The sequence below is a fragment of the Gopherus evgoodei genome, unplaced genomic scaffold, assembly GCF_007399415.2.
Source record: "Gopherus evgoodei ecotype Sinaloan lineage unplaced genomic scaffold, rGopEvg1_v1.p scaffold_32_arrow_ctg1, whole genome shotgun sequence".
NCBI classification, from domain to species: Eukaryota; Metazoa; Chordata; order Testudines; family Testudinidae; genus Gopherus; species Gopherus evgoodei.
In genome coordinates, this window is record NW_022059994.1 from 2,535,828 (window position 1) to 2,557,699 (window position 21,872).

The 21,872-nt window shown below is 45.4% G+C and overlaps 1 protein-coding gene and 2 long non-coding RNA genes across 6 annotated transcripts in view; all 3 read right to left on the minus strand.

Annotated features, from left to right (window-relative positions):
• Positions 1–21,872, minus strand: part of LOC115640747 (zinc finger protein 501-like) — a 745,273-nt gene that overhangs the window by 279,322 nt on the left and 444,079 nt on the right. The gene's annotated exons all lie outside the window — the stretch shown is intronic.
• On the minus strand, positions 6,990–8,449 carry LOC115640930. The gene is made up of 3 exons (XR_003997957.1): positions 8,231–8,449; positions 7,424–7,917; positions 6,990–7,327 (listed from the first exon to the last, which is right to left on the minus strand). It is a non-coding gene; the product is annotated as an uncharacterized LOC115640930 (long non-coding RNA).
• On the minus strand, positions 9,153–12,962 carry LOC115640928. 2 transcript variants are annotated; one of them, XR_003997954.1, is made up of 5 exons: positions 12,825–12,962; positions 11,995–12,099; positions 11,291–11,370; positions 10,516–10,641; positions 9,153–9,288 (listed from the first exon to the last, which is right to left on the minus strand). It is a non-coding gene; the product is annotated as an uncharacterized LOC115640928 (long non-coding RNA). The 2 variants fall into 2 exon arrangements; XR_003997953.1 differs by having other exon boundaries at positions 9,159–9,288; positions 12,039–12,099.

A 21,872-nucleotide genomic window follows, 5' to 3' on the forward strand; every position in this document is an offset into this window, starting at 1 on the left:
GTTGCAAATCGGGAGGGATGGAGTTTGTGGTCGAAAACACTCAGGATCTGCTTCTTCCTAGCTAATGGGCCAAATTGACCTATTGGGTGACCGAGGCACGCTCTTTCGCTTTTCTGTGTCTGAATACGTGTAAAGGGAAGTAAGGTTTGAGGGTACAGGGCACACCCCTGACCCCAAAGATAACCAGAGTGGCCCCTTTCATTGTTTCCACTGGCTTCCTCCTTGTTTAGTTTCAATGCCATGGCTGCTCGAGGCACGCTCTTTCGCTTTTTTGTGTGTGAATACAGATAAAGGGTAATAAGGTTTGGGGGTACAGGGCACACCCCTGACCCCAAGGTGATAACCAGAGTGGCCCCTTTCATTGTTTCCACTGGCTTCCTCCTTGCTTAGTTCCAAAGACATGGCTGCCTATGCACCTGTCACTGGTCTGGGGATGGTTGCAAATCGGGAGGGATGGAGTTTGTGGTCGAAAACACTCAGGATCTGCTTCTTCCTGTCTAATGTGCCAAATTGACCTATTGGGTGATCGAGGCACGCTCTTTCGCTTTTTTGTGTGTGAATACGTGTAAAGGGAAGTAACGTTTGGGGTAGAGGACACTCCCCTGACCCCAAGGTGATAACCAGAGTGACCTCTTTCATTGTTTCCACTGGCTTCCTCCTTGCTTAGTTCCAATGACATGGCTGCCTATGCACCTGTCACTGGTCCGGGGATGGTTGCAAATCGGGAGGGATGGAGTTTGTGGTCAAAAACACTCAGGATCTGCTTCTTCCTGGCTAATGGGCCAAATTGACATATTGGGTGATCGAGGCATGCTCTTTCGCTTTTCTGTGTCTGAATACGTGTAAAGGGAAGTAACGTTTGGGGTAGAGGACACTCCCCTGACCCCAAGGTGATAACCAGAGTGACCTCTTTCATTGTTTCCACTGGCTTCCTCCTTGCTTAGTTCCAATGACATGGCTGCCTATGCACCTGTCACTGGTCCGGGGATGGTTGCAAATCGGGAGGGATGGAGTTTGTGGTCGAAAACACTCAGGATCTGCTTCTTCCTAGCTAATGGGCCAAATTGACCTATTGGGTGATCGAGGCACGCTCTTTCGCTTTTCTGTGTCTGAATACGTGTAAAGGGAAGTAACGTTTGGGGTAGAGGACACTCCCCTGACCCCAAGGTGATAACCAGAGTGACCTCTTTCATTGTTTCCACTGGCTTCCTCCTTGCTTAGTTCCAATGACATGGCTGCCTATGCACCTGTCACTGGTCCGGGGATGGTTGCAAATCGGGAGGGATGGAGTTTGTGGTCGAAAACACTCAGGATCTGCTTCTTCCTAGCTAATGGGCCAAATTGACCTATTGGGTGACCGAGGCACGCTCTTTCGCTTTTCTGTGTCTGAATACGTGTAAAGGGAAGTAAGGTTTGAGGGTACAGGGCACACCCCTGACCCCAAAGATAACCAGAGTGGCCCCTTTCATTGTTTCCATTGGCTTCCTCCTTGTTTAGTTTCAATGACATGGCTGCTCGAGGCACGCTCTTTCGCTTTTTTGTGTGTGAATACAGATAAAGGGTAATAAGGTTTGGGGGTACAGGGCACACCCCTGACCCCAAGGTGATAACCAGAGTGGCCCCTTTCATTGTTTCCACTGGCTTCCTCCTTGCTTAGTTCCAAAGACATGGCTGCCTATGCACCTGTCACTGGTCTGGGGATGGTTGCAAATCGGGAGGGATGGAGTTTGTGGTCGAAAACACTCAGGATCTGCTTCTTCCTGTCTAATGTGCCAAATTGACCTATTGGGTGATCGAGGCACGCTCTTTCGCTTTTTTGTGTGTGAATACGTGTAAAGGGAAGTAAGTTTTGGGGGTAGAGGGCACACCCCTGACCCCAAGGTGATAACCAGAGTGGCCCCTTTCATTGTTTCCACTAGCTTCCTCCTTGTTTAGTTCCAATGACATGGCTGCTCGAAGCACGCTCTTTCGCTTTTTTGTCTGTGAATACAGATAAAGGGAAGTAAGGTTTGGGGGTACAGGGCACACCCCTGACCCCAAGGTGATAACCAGAGTGGCCCCTTTCTTTTTTTCCACTGGCTTCCTCATGGTTTAGTTCCAATGACATGGCTGCTCGAGGCACGCTCTTTCGCTGTTTTGTGTGTGAATACAGATAAAGGGTAGTAAGGTTTGGGGGTACAGGGCACACCCCTGACCCCAAGGTGATAACCAGAGTGGCCCCTTTCATTGTTTCCACTGGCTTCCTCCTTGCTTAGTTCCAAAGACATGGCTGCCTATGCACCTGTCACTGGTCTGGGGATGGTTGCAAATCGGGAGGGATGGAGTTTGTGGTCGAAAACACTCAGGATCTGCTTCTTCCTGGCTAATGGGCCAAATTGACCTATGGGATGACCGAGGCACGCTCTTTCGCTTTTCTGTGTCTGAATACGTGTAAAGGGAAGTAAGGTTTGAGGGTACAGGGCACACCCCTGACCCCAAGGTGATAACCAGAGTGGCCCCTTTCTTTTTTTCCACTGGCTTCCTCATGATTTAGTTCCAGTGACATGGCTGCCTATGCACCTGTCACTGGTCCGGGGATGGTTGCAAATCGGGAGGGATGGAGTCTGTGGTCGAAAACACTCAGGATCTGCTTCTTCCTGGCTAATGGGCCAAATTGACCTATTGGGTGATCAAGGCACGCTCTTTCGCTTTCTTGTGTATGAATATATGAAAAGGGAGGTTAGGTTTCGGGGTATGGGTCACTCCTATGATGACACCACTTTCATTTTTTAAAATTACTTTTAAAATTTTATAGTTTGCATTATATATATGGGCAGAAATACAGAGAATAATTTATTTAACATCAAGAACATTTATTATAATCTGATGTATACATAGAAATATATTTCTTTGGGTTGCATTATGTTTCGAACAAGAGGCAGTTAAACAATGGGTTTTCTTTATTGCCTTTTTCTCTTTGTTAATGAAGTGAACTATGCACATGTGTTGCAGTTATACTCTTTCTTCTCATATGTCAGGTTTTCTTGATTGATTCCTTCTGTAATGCATGGTATGTGTGCCCACTTCTTGCAAGAATCACACTGGACCTTTGATAAGTAAGAATTAAGAAATTAAATCACATAAGTTATGTTATACATACTTTGCATTGACTCATCCTATTCCTTCAACATGTGAACATTACCTAATATATAACTATCGGCATGAATAAAATGTGTAAAGTTGTGGAATTTTTACAAGGATCATGATCCTTACGCAGTTTATGGCATATATTTCTCATGTAATTCTATGTTTCTTACCATCGTGCAATCCTCACTTTCTTTTTCACAGTCAATAAGGTTGCAGTATATGCAGTAGTCCTCCACGCTTTCTTAAAAATAAATATAGCGTTACGAAATGATGAATACGTTACGACCAACACTGAAAATGCTAAACTTGATGTATTAATTGTCAATATTGTAATCCAGTCAATGGTTTGAACACACATATCTCTTCCTTTTTTGGGAATATTTTTTTCCAATTTTAAGTTTACTGCACCTGTATCTAAAAATTCAAGTTTCATTTAACTGGTCGATCAATAGTAATCATTCACCCCATTCAAATTTTTGTGTACTTAAAGATATTATTGATTCATAGTCACCATTTCAGAACCAAACCTGTGAGATATCCCACTTTAGGGTTTTTAAGATAACTGTCTGTTATATGACAAAATTCCACTCTTCATGTTATCCTCACATGTGCCTAATGAGTCCACAATACATGGTCGAAAGTAATTACCTGACTCCTTCATTAGAAGAATTGCTATATGTCTTCTAAACGCAGTATTAGCCTTCTGTGTTGTTTCGACCGTACTGATGTCTTTGTGCTGCAAATATGTTTCTGCAAACTAACAACACTGATATTTAGAATAAACCTCATACTTACCATAGGTGAAAGTGGGCTGGTCCAGTGTACCGGTAAGAATTGGCCACTGGTTCCAGACCATACATGGCTGACATTACACTTCTGATGTGGCAGTGCTTTATGATTTAACAGCACTGCTCCCTTTATCCCCTCCCCCCCACATCTGCGGCCCTGCCATAAGGTCTGGCAATGCTGTTAAATGCTCCTGGCAGGGCTGCCTACTGTGGAGGACCAAAAGGGGCTCTGGGTTACAGTGATTTACAAGGGCCTGGTGCTCCTGGCCACTGCAACAGCAGCTGTCAGGAAGGGCTGGATGGTAGAATCTGATCCGCCAGCACCGCACCTGCCACTGGAGAACCCATCCCTTCTTGTGGCCACAAGCCCACCCCCATACACCTTGCCAAGGACACCAGTGCAGTGCCCACTGGTAATCTCTGGCATTTACTTTCAACACGGATAATTAAACATATATAACCAATAATAATGCCAATTTGGTATTCAATACCTTTAAGATGAGTGGTCCACAGTTGTGGCCATCACTTTGTCTGGGATGCTGCATAATTTTACTGTTCCAATCAGATGAGGATTTACTAGTTAATCGTTTGATGAAGTTTCTGAAATTTTTACAGAGTACATTAGCAGACTGCATAAATGCGCTTTGCTTTCCGTTTTTTCCCACTCTGTTTTCTGCACATAGATAAAAATCCATTTTCTCGCTTTTTCCTTAGTCATTGAAATGACTTATTGCTCACATATAGACACACTTGTTTTCATATTAATGTCTCACACTTACACAGTGTGTCACCTGAGTTGCTGTGCCCCATGTTGATAATAACACATTCTCAATTATGCAACATGCTACTGTTTCGTGTGTGTCCACATTCTGTGAAGTCGTTCCCCAGAGTCACATCACACAAGTTCACTCAAAGTCCATTATTAAGTACAGTCAGTACAAGTATATGCTGTTTCAATGTTTATTTGTAGCTAATAGGAAGACATTATTCTCATTATTGTAACATTCCCTTTAAAAACAATTTCAATGGAACAGTTAGTGTCCACTGTGAAAGTAAGTATCTAATAAATCACCTCCAATTCCTCAGGCATGTTCTTTCATATCTGATCTCATCACACAAGGGGTCAATTATTAACAATTCCTTTTTTTTCCATCAAGGCTATCTGTAAGTTTAAATATATTCATAAAATGTATTGGTAATGTGATTATCTCAAAAAAATTATATATATTCAAAAAATATATCAACAATCAGTATGCAATTAACATATAATCATTTGTAATGTAACAGAAACACACAACATATAATCATATTGTGAAATCAATCAACTCTTTACAGAATGTATTCTTCCATGTTACATGAACAATGTAAATTGACAGTATCAATGTATTTTTAACAATCACATTCCACTTTCCTTAGCATGCACTGCACTCCCAGAAAACCCGCAGCATGGCAAAGTATATCACCACTACCATATTTGTGTTACAAATCTCTTATTTATTGCCACATTTATTGCCCATAATCCAGAAGCACAATACAAAACATCTTACCGCAAGAACCCAATGACCTGGTGTGTGGTAAGGAAGCAATAATATATCATTTTGAAGTAATTCACTCTGTTTTTATTTAAAAGAAATTAGAAATGTAATTATAGTTTACAGTGAGGCAAACCATGAAATATACATTATACTGTATTTCCCAGATTCATTACATGTATTACTACTGGACTACTCCCCCACATCAAACATATCGTAGTTTTTGCTGTTTCACACTGTGTTTAACTCAGTGACTGAAATTGGTTTTTTTCATTTTATGTATGAAAGTATGTTAACATTTACCTTCACTTTCACTTGTGTAGCTCTGCCTGAGAGAATGACAGTGGAAACTACTGATGAGATGGCTTGTACCTGTTGACAGTCAACAAAGCTATTAATGCATTAATAATTGTGGCACGTCAAGAACATAATGAATTTAATATAGACAGACATGAAACGGATCCTTAGTGTTACAAATCAGATACGTATATGTAAGATAGTCCTATAAAAACAAATGATTTGTAATCAATATGCTCTGAATTACTTCCTTTAAAAAGTGACTAAGCTGTTCACATACTTGTGTTCAATTAATGGACCCACTGAACTGTACAGCAGAACTAATGTGGCCCTCTATTGTATGTCCGATATGCACCTCCAAATACATTTTAGTAAATGTTTCGTAGCAGTATATACACAGAAATGTTGAAATTTCAGGTGTCTGTCGATATTTCAAGGGCATTTGGACTTAAATATGTTGTGCCACATATTCCTGTGATTGTTTACTTAGTGCATCAGTGTATTGTGTCATGTATCACAGTAACTAGCCTACCTTTCCATCTGCTTTCTCAACTACACAGCTCAAAAATGCATCAATAACCTACAACACATGATGGAAGAAAAGCACAATTACAATGGTATTTGAGTAATCAATCACATCAACAAATACATGTTTAGTGGTACTTAAATGTACCTCATCACTTATCCAGCTTCTTGGTTTCGGCAATGAAATGAAGAGCCATACAATTTTATGTTTCTCACTTTCGCCTCCAATCTCTCTGTGTGTTTGCTGGTCATTACCAATTTTACTAGGAAAAAAATATTAACACGTATTACATGCATGGTAATACAGTTTCCTTTTTCTCTGCTTTAATACTGTCAATGCCGCCACTTTGTACATGAAAACTTTTAATATAGTTCAAGTTATAAAGTATGTTACTCTGTTTAAGAAAAGAGCGGTAACCAATTACCTTTCAGAAGCCATTGCTTGTCTTCCACTTCCTCTGTAAGCATGTCATCAAAACTCTCATCAGCATCACTTGTATCATTGTTTGACACATCTTGCCCTATATATTCCTCTTTTTCTATTGCTGTGACCTCTATGTTTTCCACTTTGCTGTCATGACATACAGTGCCATCCACTTCTCTAATCTCTTCCGTGGGTGTTTCTGGTTCAGCGTCACCAACTCCAATTTCAGTGCCAGGTTTTCCCTCTGATGTGCTTTCAGCAGCTAATGTTGTTGGCTCTTTTACTGGTTCTAAGTGTGCAATACTGTACATGGTTCCTAACTGTTTCCCTGAGATGGTTTGTAATTTCACTCTCTTACCTTCAACACTCATAATTTTGTATGGTCCATGATATTTAGATTCCAATACTCCTTCTTTTCTTGTTCTCTGTCTAGTATTCAGTAATAGTACAGAGTCCCCAACTTCAAATGTTATTTCCCCATATTTAGAAGTCTTTTTAGCATAATGTCTTTGTTGTTTTTCTTGTGCTTTAGCAATGTTACTTAGTGGCAGCGCAATGTCAGCGTCATGTCTCGATTTCATATTCATGCTGTTCTCTTTGAAGAAATCTTCCACTAACATATTCAGATCTGGGATCTTTGTAAACAAATGGAGAAGTGGTTGTATTTGTAAAATGAAGGCACACAGAATGCCATGTGTACATGAAAGGTGCTGGGAATAACATACACTTACCGTGTAATTCTCTAAGACATCTTCTGGAAACACTACATCATCACCAAACATTAGTCGGAAAGGTGAAATTTTTGTTGTTGCATGTATTTTAGTTCGCAAAGAAAACAAAATGGGTTCAAGTAATTTATCCCAATTACTCCCATTGTCATCAACCATCTTCTGCAGTGCTCTGTAACAAAGGCACATTGATTTGATTGTTTAAGAAAAGAAAGTCACATGTACGGTCTTGTTTGAAACAGATCATACACAATCAAAAAGGTGTAATACGTAATGAAAAAGATTTCCATGTAACACATTGCTTTTGAAGATTTTTTTGTGAGTTGCATCTTCTAATATAGCACATTCTACTTGCCATTAATACTGTACGATACCCACCCATTCACTTACCTTTTTATGGATTTATTAGCGTTTTCAGCCAAGCCATTGGTTTGTGGGTGGTATGGACTGGTGAAGCTACGTTCTATTCCCAATTTATTACAAACATACAAGTTAAGCTGAAAGAAAAAAAGTTACACCATAAACGTACATATAGACTTGTGCAGAGGAATTTTCCTTTGGGTATGGACCACTACTTTTACGTGTAATTAGCAACAGGCATAACTGTCTTCTCATATTTGTTTTGGAAACAAGTAGTTGTTCGTTTCTTTGTTAGATATGAAGAAAAATAATTTTATAGCAACACTGATGGTGACCAACAGCAGTTTATATATATAAAAAGAAAAGATGGTGGTTGTTTGAGATCTATGGGTGACCTGACAGTGACTTTGAGTACATAGTACAAATAACCAGAAAAAAAGAAATCATTACCTTATTATTGAATTCTGCACCACGATCTGTCAGTATCCGCTGTGGGCATCCACGTCGAAGAATCATTGTGAACATGATCTGTACCACCTCAATTGACGACTTATTTCTAAGTGGAAAGGCTTCCACCCATCTTGAAAGATAATCTATGGCTGTAAGTATATACTGGTATCCATCCTTTGTTACTGGTAACGGTCCTATTAAATCCATTCCCACCAATTCCCAGATCTGAGTGACCTACATACAAGGGTACCAGTTACAGTCATACTTCACATGTTTATTACTAAATGTTCTCAATGAACCCATATGTCAGAAGCAGAGTACACAATGTAATATGGTTAAAACAGCCATAGAATCCAAATGAAAGCCCACTTTTAAATGCAGAAGAAAAAGAAAGAAAGAACAAACAAACAAAAAGAAGTACAGGAATGAGTGTTTGAAAACAATAACAGAGTAAAGCAGCAGAAATATCCCCAGCCAGTGGGAAGGCGTATTAGAGGTAATTGCTGCACTATGCTGTGCCACTTACATGCATTGGACTTGTTTCAAAATCAAAGCCTCATTGTATTGCAGAAATAACCATGGATAATGATAAACCATAACATGTCTGATTCAAAAATTCACCTTTATGCTTTTCAAGGTGGTATCCAGATTTGATTGCTTTCCCTCTTTCTGGCAAGTCAGACACTGTGCAACCTGTTTTTGATGGAACAATCTGATGACATGAACATTTCGTTATGGAAATAGTATCACAAGGGAACAGAGTTCACATTTGCACACCAAATATACTTTTATATTTCTTTCATTCATTTTGAACTTCTTTTTCAATTGTAAATACCATTCATCAGCATTTTGTTTCATTAGTGTACATACCCAATTGGCAATGTCTTCTGTCATCCCTGGCCAATAGTATTTTGATGTCAGCGCATTCCTGGTTTTAAATATTCCTAGATGCCCACCCTCTGGACTGTCATGATACCTTTTAAAGAGTTGCAGGGCTTCTTTCATGGTATGCACAATGACAACCTTTCTTCCTTTTGCTGAATGGAACAATCTCCCCTCTGTTGATCATAGAAGATGGAGCACAGAGGATGATTAAAGTTTATCTGGGCCCTGGGACAGAGCAATTGTTGGGCACCTACCCACCTTGTCCACTGGCTACACCACCTATGGCCTTATCCCTTTCGTCCTCTTCCCCAGGATCGCAGCCATGTTACACCTGGGCTCCCCACCATTTTGCCGGGCCCACAACTCCTTGGCTCATTTCCCACCCACCCTGCTGTCCCACACAGCACCAGGACTGGAGAAGCTTTGTCCCTGTGTCACGGCCATACCAGGGAGTGAGAGCTCCTCCAGTCCCAGGGCCGTGGTGGAGTTTTGGATCCTGCGGTTCTTTAGGGGACTAAAAGCAGGGTGCTGTGGAGTTTCCTGCCCCACCAGGCACGTCTCCTGGAGATGGGGTCAGGCATAGGGGCTTCCCCTGCTGCCTTGTGGCTTCTGCCAGGGCTGGGGTGTGGGAAAAGTGTTTAACTTAAGCTATAAGTGGTTATTGGCAAAACCATTAATTAATTAAAAGGCATATGGCTATCAAAGACATCTATATACAGTCTGGTTCATAATGCCTTGAGTACAAGGGGGAAATTACAGTGTATAGCGGGGCTGCCCAGAGGAGAGGGGGCAAGTGGGGCAATTTGCCCTGGGCCCCACACGGGCCCCTAGGAGAGTTTTTCAGGGCCCCTGAAGCGGGGTCCTTCACTTGCTCCTTGTGCCCTGGAAAACTGTCGAGGGGCCCGGGCCCCCAGAGCTTCTTTCACTCTTGGTCTTCGCCAGTGGGGGGATCCTTCCTCCAGGGCAGAGGGACGCCCCACAGCTGAATTACTGCTGAAGCAGGGCCCCCCTGCCACCAGAGACCACAGGCCCCGGAGTCCTCTGGGCAGCCCTGGTGTATAGTAAGAAGTTTTTGCTCATTTAACATATAGTGATTGTTGGTGGTGCTTGCAGCAGACCGGATAACATAATTACGAAATGAAACAAAGTCATCAGTTTTTTTTAAATAAAATTTAGACTCATTTCTCACACAACTGCACAGCACACTCCTTTTGTTGCACCACTGGCATAGACAGATTTTCTGGAAAATTTTAATAAAAATAGAGATCCAAATTCCAGTCCCATTGAAGGTAAGATTAACACTCCAAATACTCCCAGTGTTGGGACATCATGACCATCATTTACAGGCTGAAGTTTCCTGTGTTATGTGCCAGTACTATCTTAAAACAAATATTCCTTACCTTCCAATGAAAAGTTGACAGCATATCGATGCAGGTTCAGTCTGCCTGCTTTATTCATTCCTTCAGGATATGTGCTACTCCTTATGTATGCCAAAACATTTGCAATTTTTTCTTCAAAAGATTTCCCTGAGAATTGTTTACAAGAGAAAACAGTTACTTAAGTGCAAACATGGCATATCAATGCATATAAGACTCAAGGCAGAGTTATAAGGTAAGCGATTTACATTGCAAACCCATAAGCAGGGTAAACTTAAATCAACAATACATCATTCATAGGCCAGTGACATGACAGACCTAAATAAATTGCAGGCATGTGCATAATTCTGAAATATCTGTGGCTTGCCAATTTTGGCTGTATTTGCTCAATGAAGAGTGAATGTTCTCAGACATAAGGAGATCAGTACAAAATTGTAACAATGTATAGACCTAGTGACTCAGGACAGTAAATGTAGCAGCAAAAAAATGTCAATAAAAAAAACAAGCAGAGTTGCTTGAAGATAATGGGTTTTGAAAAAATATGTAATCTATAATAATATATGGGGATATACTTATGTCACAGAACTAGGTTATTGAGTCCAATCCCCTGCCTTCACTATCAGGACCAAGTACTGTCCCTGACAGTTTTTTTTGGTCTTGCTTTTTTTTTTTTTTTGGCCATGATCCATAAATGGTCCCCTGAAGGATTAGGCTCACAACCCTGGCTTTAGCAGGCCAATGCTCAAAACACTGAGCTAGCCCTCCCCGCCATGGGAACACATGGAAAATTTCTACTTACTTGCCATTATGTGTATTGAGGTAATTTTTTGCTTGGTGCAACTTTTTTGGAGAAAATCGTTGTCTGGAAATCTGAAGAATCTGAAATAGAGAAACCCCTATAACATACACATATCAGTATCACCTCATTCTCAGCAATGTCTTTAATCTATCGTTTTAATGTAATGAAAGTAATCAATCCTAACATAATGTTACTTGATTATCCAAGAAATTAGATCCCATCATCTAAATTGTTTTACACACAGCAAAATTACTTATATATCAGCCTAAGAAAATAAAAAAAAACAGACACCACACAGATAAACAATATAGAAATTAGGAGCAATAAAGAAATCACCATGATTACAGGCATGCAAACCATTTAAGAAATGATTATACAGTTATTGTAAAGATTCTTTACTATTCAGGCAGTTAGCCAGGAATACCTTTAGTATTTCTGTACTTTTACCAGATTTGCCCATTACTTGGGGTATGCTCATTTATTGGGCTTACTTGTCTGGGTTTTCCACCTGATAATTCTACTGTTCTGGAGGGGGGTGGTTGTGTAACTCGATCAATGTACTCATTGTGTGCCCAATGGAATGAGTCAAACAGCACTTTCAAGCTGACACCTTTATTTGTCCCAGATGTAGCATGTCCCTATCCCCATCTTTACATCACAAGGAGAGCCTAAACAAAGTAAGTTACATTTTTACAGTTTAATACCTGAGTTAGAAAAGGAAACAGAGAGAGAAAATGAGGAAACTCACCCACTCCAGGAAGCTTGAACTCCTGAGTCTTCACTGATGATCTTAGCTCACAGTCTTGAATCTGTCAGGAATAGATGTGGTTACCCAAGGAAGTGGTGGAATCTCCTTCCTTAGAGGTTTTTAAGATCAGGCTTGACAAAGCCCTGGCTGGGATGATTTAGTTGGGGTTGGTACTGTTTTGAGCAGGGGGTTGGACTAGAAGCCTCCTGAGGTCCCTTCCAACCCTGATATTCTATAATTCTATTCTCTGATTCTGAGGCAGAATTTGGGTCTATGCATGCATAAGAATTCTTACTTAAGAGTGAGCAAATGGTTTTGTAGAGAAAATATGCAATAGGTTGAATTGGTTGAAGGGAGAACAGTAGATTTGTTTGTGGGTAAACCGATGACTGCAGGAATTTCTTTAGGCTAGATAATAGGAGCTGATCACTTCTTATTATGGGTGATGTTCCTTCAGGGGGCTGACAATGAAATGTGTCTGCTTCAGTATTTTGGATATCAGTCAGATATCAATCAGAGTTTCAACACTAGAATTTGTCTAAATGCTAAGGTGAGTGTGAATGAAGGTAGGGGAGTTTCCTCAAGCTTGTCACCATGGTTGTAGGTATGCAGGTATGTCTCACACCTCCATTGACTGCTCCATGCAAGTTTTTTGTCTGATCACTTTTGGTTTGGGGGAACAGACAGGATACTAGTTACCAAAGAAGACAGGTATTATCTGTGACTGCTGAGTTCTTAACAGGATATTGATCATAAAATATTTAACCATATGTTGTGACTACTTACATTAAAGAAATCCATTCCATCTTAGTTTAGGAGAGAGAGCAGTGATTGACCAATAATAATCTGGTGTTGCAGATCCCCGTAGTACAGTTGTTTTTTCTTCTCCACTGTCAGTGCAGCTTTTATTTTGGTGAGTTTTGCACAAAGATACAGAAATGTGGACCATCCAAAAGTTCTGCAGCCACTGGTCATCAGCCCAAGCCTTCATTGTTGCAGAAGATTTTTGCACTTGGGAAGGTTCTAAGATGACACCATATAATAAACTTACTGAATATTTGTGAATCAGTTTCTACACACAAGCAATGACGTGTGAAAATAGGACTGTAAGAGCTGAGTTCACAGGCAAGATAAATGCAGCAAAAGGCAATTCTAAAATTTGTGAACTGTTGTGAGACTTCATATAGACAAATAAATATGAGAGTCTTTTAAATACTGAAAATGTGTGATGCAGAGGTTGATGGAATGTAGGGAAATTATTTCACTGCATCATGTCTCCTGTAGAAAGAAAGTAGCACTGGGGCAGCAGATTTTAATATTTTTTGGTGGGATCCAGAAAAGGTCCAAGGGCGTTTTGCTATGGATGGGGGCTTGAGGTCTGTACTGAGTTTACAATGGTGCCAATGGTGCTATGGCAACAGGCCCATCCTGCATCACGTTGCAGACACAGTGCTCAGAATTAAGCGATGTTCTCAGGACTATTGTACTCTATACTAGTTTTCAATTGCCTGATAAATGTTTCAGCCATGCCACCTTTTCACTCAGCTATATCCTGATTAGTGGTGACTGGGAATGGGGGACACGTGCAGGGAGTGCAGTAGATGCCAATTTGAGGTGAATATTCTCTTGTCCAGACTATACTGGGTTTATGGTGCTTTGTGCCGTGGACAGGAGCAAAGTGGCTGGTGAATAACCAAGAATCTGGTTAATAATTGTTCTCTAAATTCTGCTTTCTTCTTTCTCTCTCTGTGAAGTATCACTAATTCAAAATAGTACTGTTCAAATTGACTGGATAATGGTAATAGCATAATCTCTTCTTATAACATTGTATACCTTACTACCAAATTTTTATATTCAATACTTACTATTCATAATACAATAAATCCAACATAAACAAAACATAAGAAAAGCTTTTTTTCTGCATCTTCTTTAAACTTTACCAGTTATCTCTTGCTTCAGAATGCCTCATGAGTCGCCCATATTGTTTACAATAGGATTCAACATGTGGCTTGGAAGCTGACTCTTTATTGATTCCTGAAGAGCTGGGAGCTCAATATTCATCCCAGATAGATACTATATGCAGAAGCACGGCTCTGTATATATCGGGGGGACGGGAATTATTTATCTTTGTGCATATATAATGGTGTTTGGTGTTTGTAAGACAAGGTATAATACTGAACTGTGTAAAAGAGAGGTTGGGAGGCTCCAGGAAGGTGTGTAAAGTGTTGGGATGTCAGGATCCCGGAGGCGCTCTCACCCCCACACTAGGGCGGTGTTCAGGGCTGGCTTTAGGAAGTGCAGGGCCCAATTTGAACATTTTTGATGGGGCTCCGGCAGGGATGACTAAAAAAAAAAAAAGTGTAAAAAAAAGCCATTCATTTCTTAGCAACCAGTTCCCTATAACAAGTTCTGATTTAAGGGATGTGCCACAGTATGTATTTTTTGTACCAATAGGGTTACCATACGTCTGTATTTTCCTGGATGGCGATTTAAGACCCAAAAAGCCTGACATATCTGGGAAAATAGAGATTTATGTTAACCCTACCTAAAGTTCTTTTTTAAACAGATGGGTCTGAACTAGAAATGAGCTCTGTTTCACATGTGTGGGTCCCCGCCACTCCCTGGGGGTGTGCTAGGGTGACCAGATGTCCTGATTTTATAGGGACAGTCCCAATTTTCTGATCTTTTTCTTATATAGGATCCTATTACCCTCCATCCTATCCCGATTTCTCATACTTGCTATCTGGTTACCCTAAGGTGTACACAGGTGTGGGTCCCAGCTGCTCCCTGCCCCCCCCATTGAAGCAGGTGTGCAGGGTTTCTACCCTGGGAACTGCAGGGCAGCAGTGGACATGAGGCTGGCTGGAGGCAGGGCAGGGTCTGACTGGAGGAAGGTTCTGGCTGCAGGCAGGGCAAGGGGTGTGGGGATGGCTGGAGATAGGTATGTGTGGGGTGGGGTGGGGTGGGCTGGCTGGCTTCAGGCAGGGCCACAGGGGGCTGAGGCATGGGTTGGCAGGGCTGGAGACAGAGGAGTGCAGGACTGGCTGGCTTCAGGCAAGGGTGTGTGGCAGGGGTTGGCTGGAGACAGGGCAGGAGGTGGTTGGCTGGAGATAGGGCAGGGGATGCAGGGCTGGCTCCAGCCCCTGCTGGGAGCCCCAAGCCCTTTAAATTGCCCCCTGGGGAAGCCGGGCCACCCCAGTACAGTGCACTCGCTCTTGCCGGTACACCAAACCGGGGCAGGGCCTGATTCAGGGGAATTGGTTGAATTGGCCTAAAGCCAGCCATGCCAGTATATCCAGGACATTACTCGCACACTTTTCCCCCATTACTACCTAGTAGTTGCACTGTCAGCTCCCATAGCTACTTACGTTGCAGCATTGTTGTTAAAACTAAATTGGGAAGAAAGACTGATTCAGAACCTGTCTAATGGTTACGTTATTGTTAAAGGGTGTGGTGAGGTGTAAACTTGGAGAGAGGAAGGTTTCTGTGATGTCGCAAACTGTACTACAGTCATACAGTATCTCAAATGCCAAGCTGCATTTCAGTGATCTGAGGTCTGAAGAACAGTGTGGAACTAGCTATTTTATGGGATGTCTACATTTCATCCTGTAGTAACATAACTGGTGATAGGAAAGCAGGGAGAGAGAAGTGTGTGTGTGTGTGCGCGCGCGCGCGCGCTTGGCAAGGCTGGTGGCCACGGGGCCAATGGGTGTGGGGGGGCTGAGTGGGATCTCAGGAGTCATGTCTCAGAGATCTGCCCTGCTCCCCAGCAATGCTCCAGCTCTGAGCTGTCTCCACTGCCTGGGATCTGTGGGGCCCCACCTGCCTCCCCGGGGGAAGAGCCACCTGGGACTGGTGCAGAGGCTGGGCCAGTCTCGGCCAGTCACAGGGGACAGTAGGGGGTGGGGAGAGGCTGAACTGGGTCCTGAGGGAGCTTGGGCTGGGTAGGCTGTGCTCCAGCCCGGCTGATTGCACCACTCATAGACTCATGGACTCATAGACTCATAGGTCAGAAGGGACCAATCTGATCATCTAGTCTGACCTCCTGCACAAGGCAGGCCACAGAAACCCACCCATCCAATTTTATAACAACCCCTGTCCCAGGACCGAGTTATTGAAATCCTCAAAACTGGTTTGAAGACCTCAAGTTGCAGAGAAACTACCAGCAAGCGGCCCGTGCCCCACGCTGCAGGGGAAGGCGAAAAACCTCCAGGGCCCCTGCCAATCCGCCCTGGAGGAAAATTCCTTCCCGACTCCAAATATGGCGATCAGCTAAACCCTGAGCATGTGGGCAAGAGAGTCACCAGCCAGCACCCAAGAAGGAATTCTCTGCAGTAACTCAGTTCCCATTCCATCCAACATCTCCCCGCAGACCATTGAGCAGACCTATCTGGTGGTAATCCAAGATCAATTGCCCAAATTAACAATCCTATCATAACATCCCCTCCATATACTTATCAAGCTTTGTCTTAAAGCCAGGAAAGTCTTTTGCCCCTACTACTTCCCTCGGAAGGCTGTTCCAGAACTTCACTCCCCTAATGGTTAGAAACCTTCGTCTAATTTCAAGTCTAAACTTCCTAATATCCAGTTTATACCCATTCGTCCTCGTGCCTACATTAGTACTAAACTTAAATAATTCCTTTCCCTCCCTAACGTTAACCCCCTTGATATATTTATATAGAGCAAGCATATCCCCCCACAGCCTTCTTTTGGCCAGGCTAAACAAGCCAAGCTCTTTGAGTCTCCATTCATAAGGCAGTTTTTCCATTCCTCGGATCATCCTTGTAGCCCGTCTCTGAACCTGTTCCAGTTTGAATTCATCCTTCTTGAACATGGGACACCAGAACTGCCCACAGTATTCCAGATGGGGTCTCACCAACGCCTTGTATAACAGTACTAACACCTCCTTTTCCTTGCAGGAAATACCCCGCCTGATGCATCCCAAAATCGCACTTGCTTTTTTAACAACCATATCACATTGGCGACTCATAGTCATCCTGCTATCAACCAGTACCCCAAGGTCCTTCTCCTCCTCCGTCGCCTCCAACTGATGCGCCCCCAACATATATCCAAAATTCTTATTATTAATTCCTAAATGCATAACCTTGCACTTTTCACTATTGTATTTCATCCTATTTCTATTACTCCAGTTTACAAGTTGGTTCAGATCTTCCTGAATAGTATCCCTGTCCTTCTCTGTGTTAGCAATACCCCCCAGCTTCGTGTCATCCGCAAACTTTATTAGCACATTCCCGCTCTTTGTGCCAAGGTCAGTAATAAAAAGGTTAAATAAGATCGGTCCCAAAACCGATCCTTGAGGGACTCCACTAGTGACCTCCTTCCAGCCTGACAATTCACCTTTCAATACGACCCTCTGGAGTCTCCCCTTTAACCAGTTCCTTATCCACCTTACAACTTTCATATTCATTCCCATCTTTTCCAATTTGACTAACAGTTCCCCGTGCGGAACTGTGTCGAACGCCTTACTGAAATCTAGGTAAATTATATCTACCGCATTTCCTTTATCTAAGTAATCCGTCATCTTCTCAAAGAAGGAGATCAGATTGGTTTGACACGATCTACCTTTAGTAAATCCATGTTGCAATTCGTCCCAATTACCATTGACCTCTATGTCCTTAATTACTTTCTCCCTTAAAATTTTTTCCAAGACCTTGCATACTACAGACGTTAAGCTAACAGGCCTATAATTACCCGGATCACTTTTATTCCCTTTCTTAAAAATAGGAACTACATTAGCAATCCTCCAGTCATACGGCACAACCCCCGAGTTTATCGAATGCTTAAAAATTCTCGCTAACGGGCTCGCAATTTCACGCGCCAGTTCCTTTAATATCCTCGGATGGAGATTGTCCGGGCCCTCCGACTTCGTCCCATCGAGCTGTTCAAGTACGGCCTCTACCTCAGTTGCAGTAATATCCACTTCCATATCCACATTCCCGCTTATCATCCCTCCATCATCGCAAGGTTCCTCACTAGTCTTATTAAAAACTGAAGCAAAGTACTTGTTTAGATGTTGGGCCATGCCTAGGTTATCCTTAACCTCCATTCCATCCTCAGTGTATAGCGGCCCCACTTCTTCTTTCTTTGTTTTCTTCTTATTTATGTGGCTGTAGAACCTTTTACTATTGGTTTTGATTCCCTTTGCAAGGTCCAGTTCAATGCGGCTTTTAGCCTTCCTCACTTTATCCCTACATGTTCTGACCTCACCAGGAGTTTTCCTGCCCCATGACCAGCTCTGGTTGTGCTGCCCGCTCAGCCTGGCAGACACAGTCACCTCCCATCAGGGCTGGCTATTGTGGCTGGGGGTTAGGGTGTGGCCAGTGATGAGCTGCCAAAATCTTAACAACCAGTTCACTATAAAAAGTTCTGATTTAAAGGTGGGGAGCTGGGGCTGGGGGAGACATACTGGTGGGGCTGGGGGCCCCTCCAGGGCCCGGGCCAGTTGCCCCGCTTGCCCCCTCCCCTCTCCTCTGGCCAGCCCTGGAGATTGCAGCAGGACACACACACCCCCGCCACCTTGCCAGGCCTCTCAAAAAGCGGCCGCAGGACAACACTCTCAAGCTCAGCTGAGCTGCCAAGCTGATGTCGGTGGCTGAACACGCTGCAGTGGGGGGAAACGGGGCAAGGGCCAGGGGAGCCTCAGCCTCCCCAGTTGGGAATCCTGGGAGCAACAGGATGGTCCAGCCAGGGCCGGCGCTTCCATTTAGGTGGCCTAGGTAATCGTCCAGGGCGCCAGGATTATTGGGGGGCGGCATTTTGCCGGGGGTGGGGTGGCAGGCGGCTCCGGTGGACCTGCCTGCGGACAGTCCGCTGCTCCCGAGGCTCCAATGGACCTCACACAGGCACGCCTGCGGCAGCTCCAGTGGAGCCGTGGATCAGCGCGCGGGGCAGCCAAATGGCCGTGTGCCTAGGGCGCTAAAAACACTAGCGCCGGTCCTGGGTCCAGCCTGCGGACTGGAGTTCTTTGCCCACCTTCTGGCCCTTTAACAACCGGTTCTCTATGGAGGTCTAATTTTAGCAACCGGTTCTTGGAGCTGTGGGAACCGGCTTCAGCTCACCACTGGATGTGGGAGGGTAGGTCTCTAGTGGGTCTGGGGGGATGCTGGGCAGTGGGGGCGTGGAGAGATCTGTGTGTGTTGGGGCACTGGGAAGTGTGGGGTGTCTGTGCGGGGCACTGTGCAGTTGTGGTGGTGGGGCAATGGGGATCTGGGGGGGGGCTCAGTTGTGGAAGGGCTGTGGGGGGTCTTCAGCTAGGGGGTGACTGGGCAGTAAGAGGATCTGTTGAGTGGTTCTGAGTAGGTGGGGAAGTGGTCTGGGAGGGCACTGGGCACGGGGGTTTGTGGGGGTCTCTGGGTGGTGTGGCACTGGGCGTAGGGAGTCAGAGGGGTGCTGGGCAGGAGTGTGTGGACGGGTCTCTGGGTGGTTTGGCACTGGGCATAGGTAGTCAGAGGGATGCTGGGCAGGGGTGTGTGTGTGGGGGTCTCTGAGTGGTGTGGCACTGGGCGTAGGTAGTCAGAGGGGTGCTGGGCAGGGGTGTGTGTGGGGGGGTCTCTTGATGGTGTGGCACTGGACGTAGGGAGCCAGAGGGGTGCTGGGCAGGGGTGTGTGTGGGGGGGTATCTGGGTGGTGTGGCACTGGGCATAGGTAGTCAGAGGGGTGCTGGGCAGGGGTGTGTGGGGGGGTGTCTCTGGATGGTGTGGCACTGGGCGTAGGGAGCCAGAGGGGTGCTGGGCAGGGGTGTGGGGGGGGGTATCTGGGTGGTGTGGCACTGGGCATAGGTAGTCAGAGGGGTGCTGGGCAGGGGTGTGTGGGGGGGTGTCTCTGGATGGTGTGGCACTGGGCATAGGTAGTCAGAGGGGTGCTGGGCAGGGGTGTGTGTGTGTGGGTCTCTGGGTGGTGTGGCACTGGGCGTAGGGAGTCAGAGGGGTGCTGGGCAGGAGTGTGTGGACGGGTCTCTGGGTGGTTTGGCACTGGGCATAGGTAGTCAGAGGGGTGCTGGGCAGGGGTGTGTGTGGGGGGTCTCTGGGAGGTGTGGCATTGGGCATAGGTAGTCAGGGGTGCTGGGCACGGGTGCGGGGGGGTCTCTGGGTGGTGTGGCAGTGGGCGTAGGGAGTCAGAGGGGTGCTGGGCAGGAGTGTGTGGGGGTCTCTGGGTGGTGTGGCACTGGGCGTAGGGAGCCAGAGGGGTGCTGGGCAGGAGTGTGTGGAGGGGTCTCTGGGTGGTGTGGCAGTGGGCGTAGGGAACCAGAGGGGTGCTGGGCAGGGGGGTAGCATGGTGCAGCATGGGCCCACACCGAAGGGGAAGAAGCAGGATGGCAGCACAGGGCTGGGCTGGACAGTGCCAGTCTCGGCAGCTCCCGGGTTGTAAACAGTGCCCTTGTACTGGGCTGGGTGTTTGAGTGAGGGGGGCAGGCTCTGACCTGGGGTATAGCAGGGGGTGCAGACATGTGGGCTCTGGGAGGGAGTTAGCAACTCAGCACGTTGTGTAAGAGAAAGAAGCTGCAGTGATTTCATATAGACATAGAAACTGACAGAGACACTTTTACAAAGTCAAAGCGTGAGAGGCAGAGTTTGAGGGAGGGAGGGGGGGTCTGTACAATATTTCACGGCATTCAGCCTCCTGGCTGGAGCAGTAACAGCCCTGCAACACTTGTGTGAGACAGAGAGGAGCTGCGGTGTCTGAGCTTTGACAATGTAGGAATTGGCAGGTCTGTGCCTTTAAGACCCAGCCCCAGGAACCCGCCCCCTGCTCCGGGGCTGACATGCAGCGTCCTGGGAGCAGAACGAAAACAGCCTCTGCCCCCCCCCCAACCCCGACACCCCCAGATTTCCGAGCACAGCGGATGGCTCATCCCCAGGGGTCGCTGTTCCCCCCTCTTCCCCTCCCTAAACGGGGGGTTTGTTCCCGCACAGGGTCTGGCAGCGTCTCCCCCCAGGGGCTTAACCCCGGCTACCACCCCCCACCCCCGATTTTCCCCCTTCAGCCCCTCTCCCGCCGCTACCTACAGCAGTTTGATCCCCCCTGGCCAGTAAATTTTTGCCCCCTGTTCAGACCCTGGCAGCCCCCCCGCGGCGATTTGCCCCCCTTGGTGCTTTTAAACCCCCCCAAAGAGGAGGCAGCAAATCGTACGCAGAAGTGAGGGCAGAGAGAGGGCAGCGGCGACAGCAAAGGTTACTGCGCATGCTCAGTTCATCTGCGCATGCTCGGTGCAGCCAAAGTCGGGAATCTGGAGCGGTCGCTGTTTCCGTCGTTACACCGGCTCCTAGGTCACGGTGGCTTCAGCAGGAACTGGGCACCCTGGCGCTGTGGGGGAGGAAGAGGTACCTCATCAGAGGCACCTGGGCAGCCTGGTAAGCGCGAAGCCAATGAGCAGGGTGTCTGGGGGTAGGGATATCATGGCTGCAGCATGGCTGGAGGAGCCAAGGTGGGGGACACGGCACGGCCCGAGGAGCTGGGGGAGGGGGCGTGGAGCGTCCGGAGGAGGAGCCAAGGGTGGGCTTTTTTTATATTTGCTCCCACTGCACTTAGAACTCCCTCCTCTCGGCCTCCCAAACCCCACTCGGGCTACCTTGTCAGTTCTCTTCCTATGTTTATATTCAATTATTACAGAATACATGATTTTTAAATGATAGTGCCTTTAATTCCTTAGAGAGTAAGCTGTGATCGAAGAGGGACGGGCGGTTGGCTTACAGGGAATGAGTCAATCAAGGGGGTGGGATTTCATCAAGGAGAAACAAACAGAACTTTCACATGAAACCGGTTTTCAAAGCTTTTCTAATGAGCACCGCTTCCTGGTGTGCAGGGCCAGCTCTA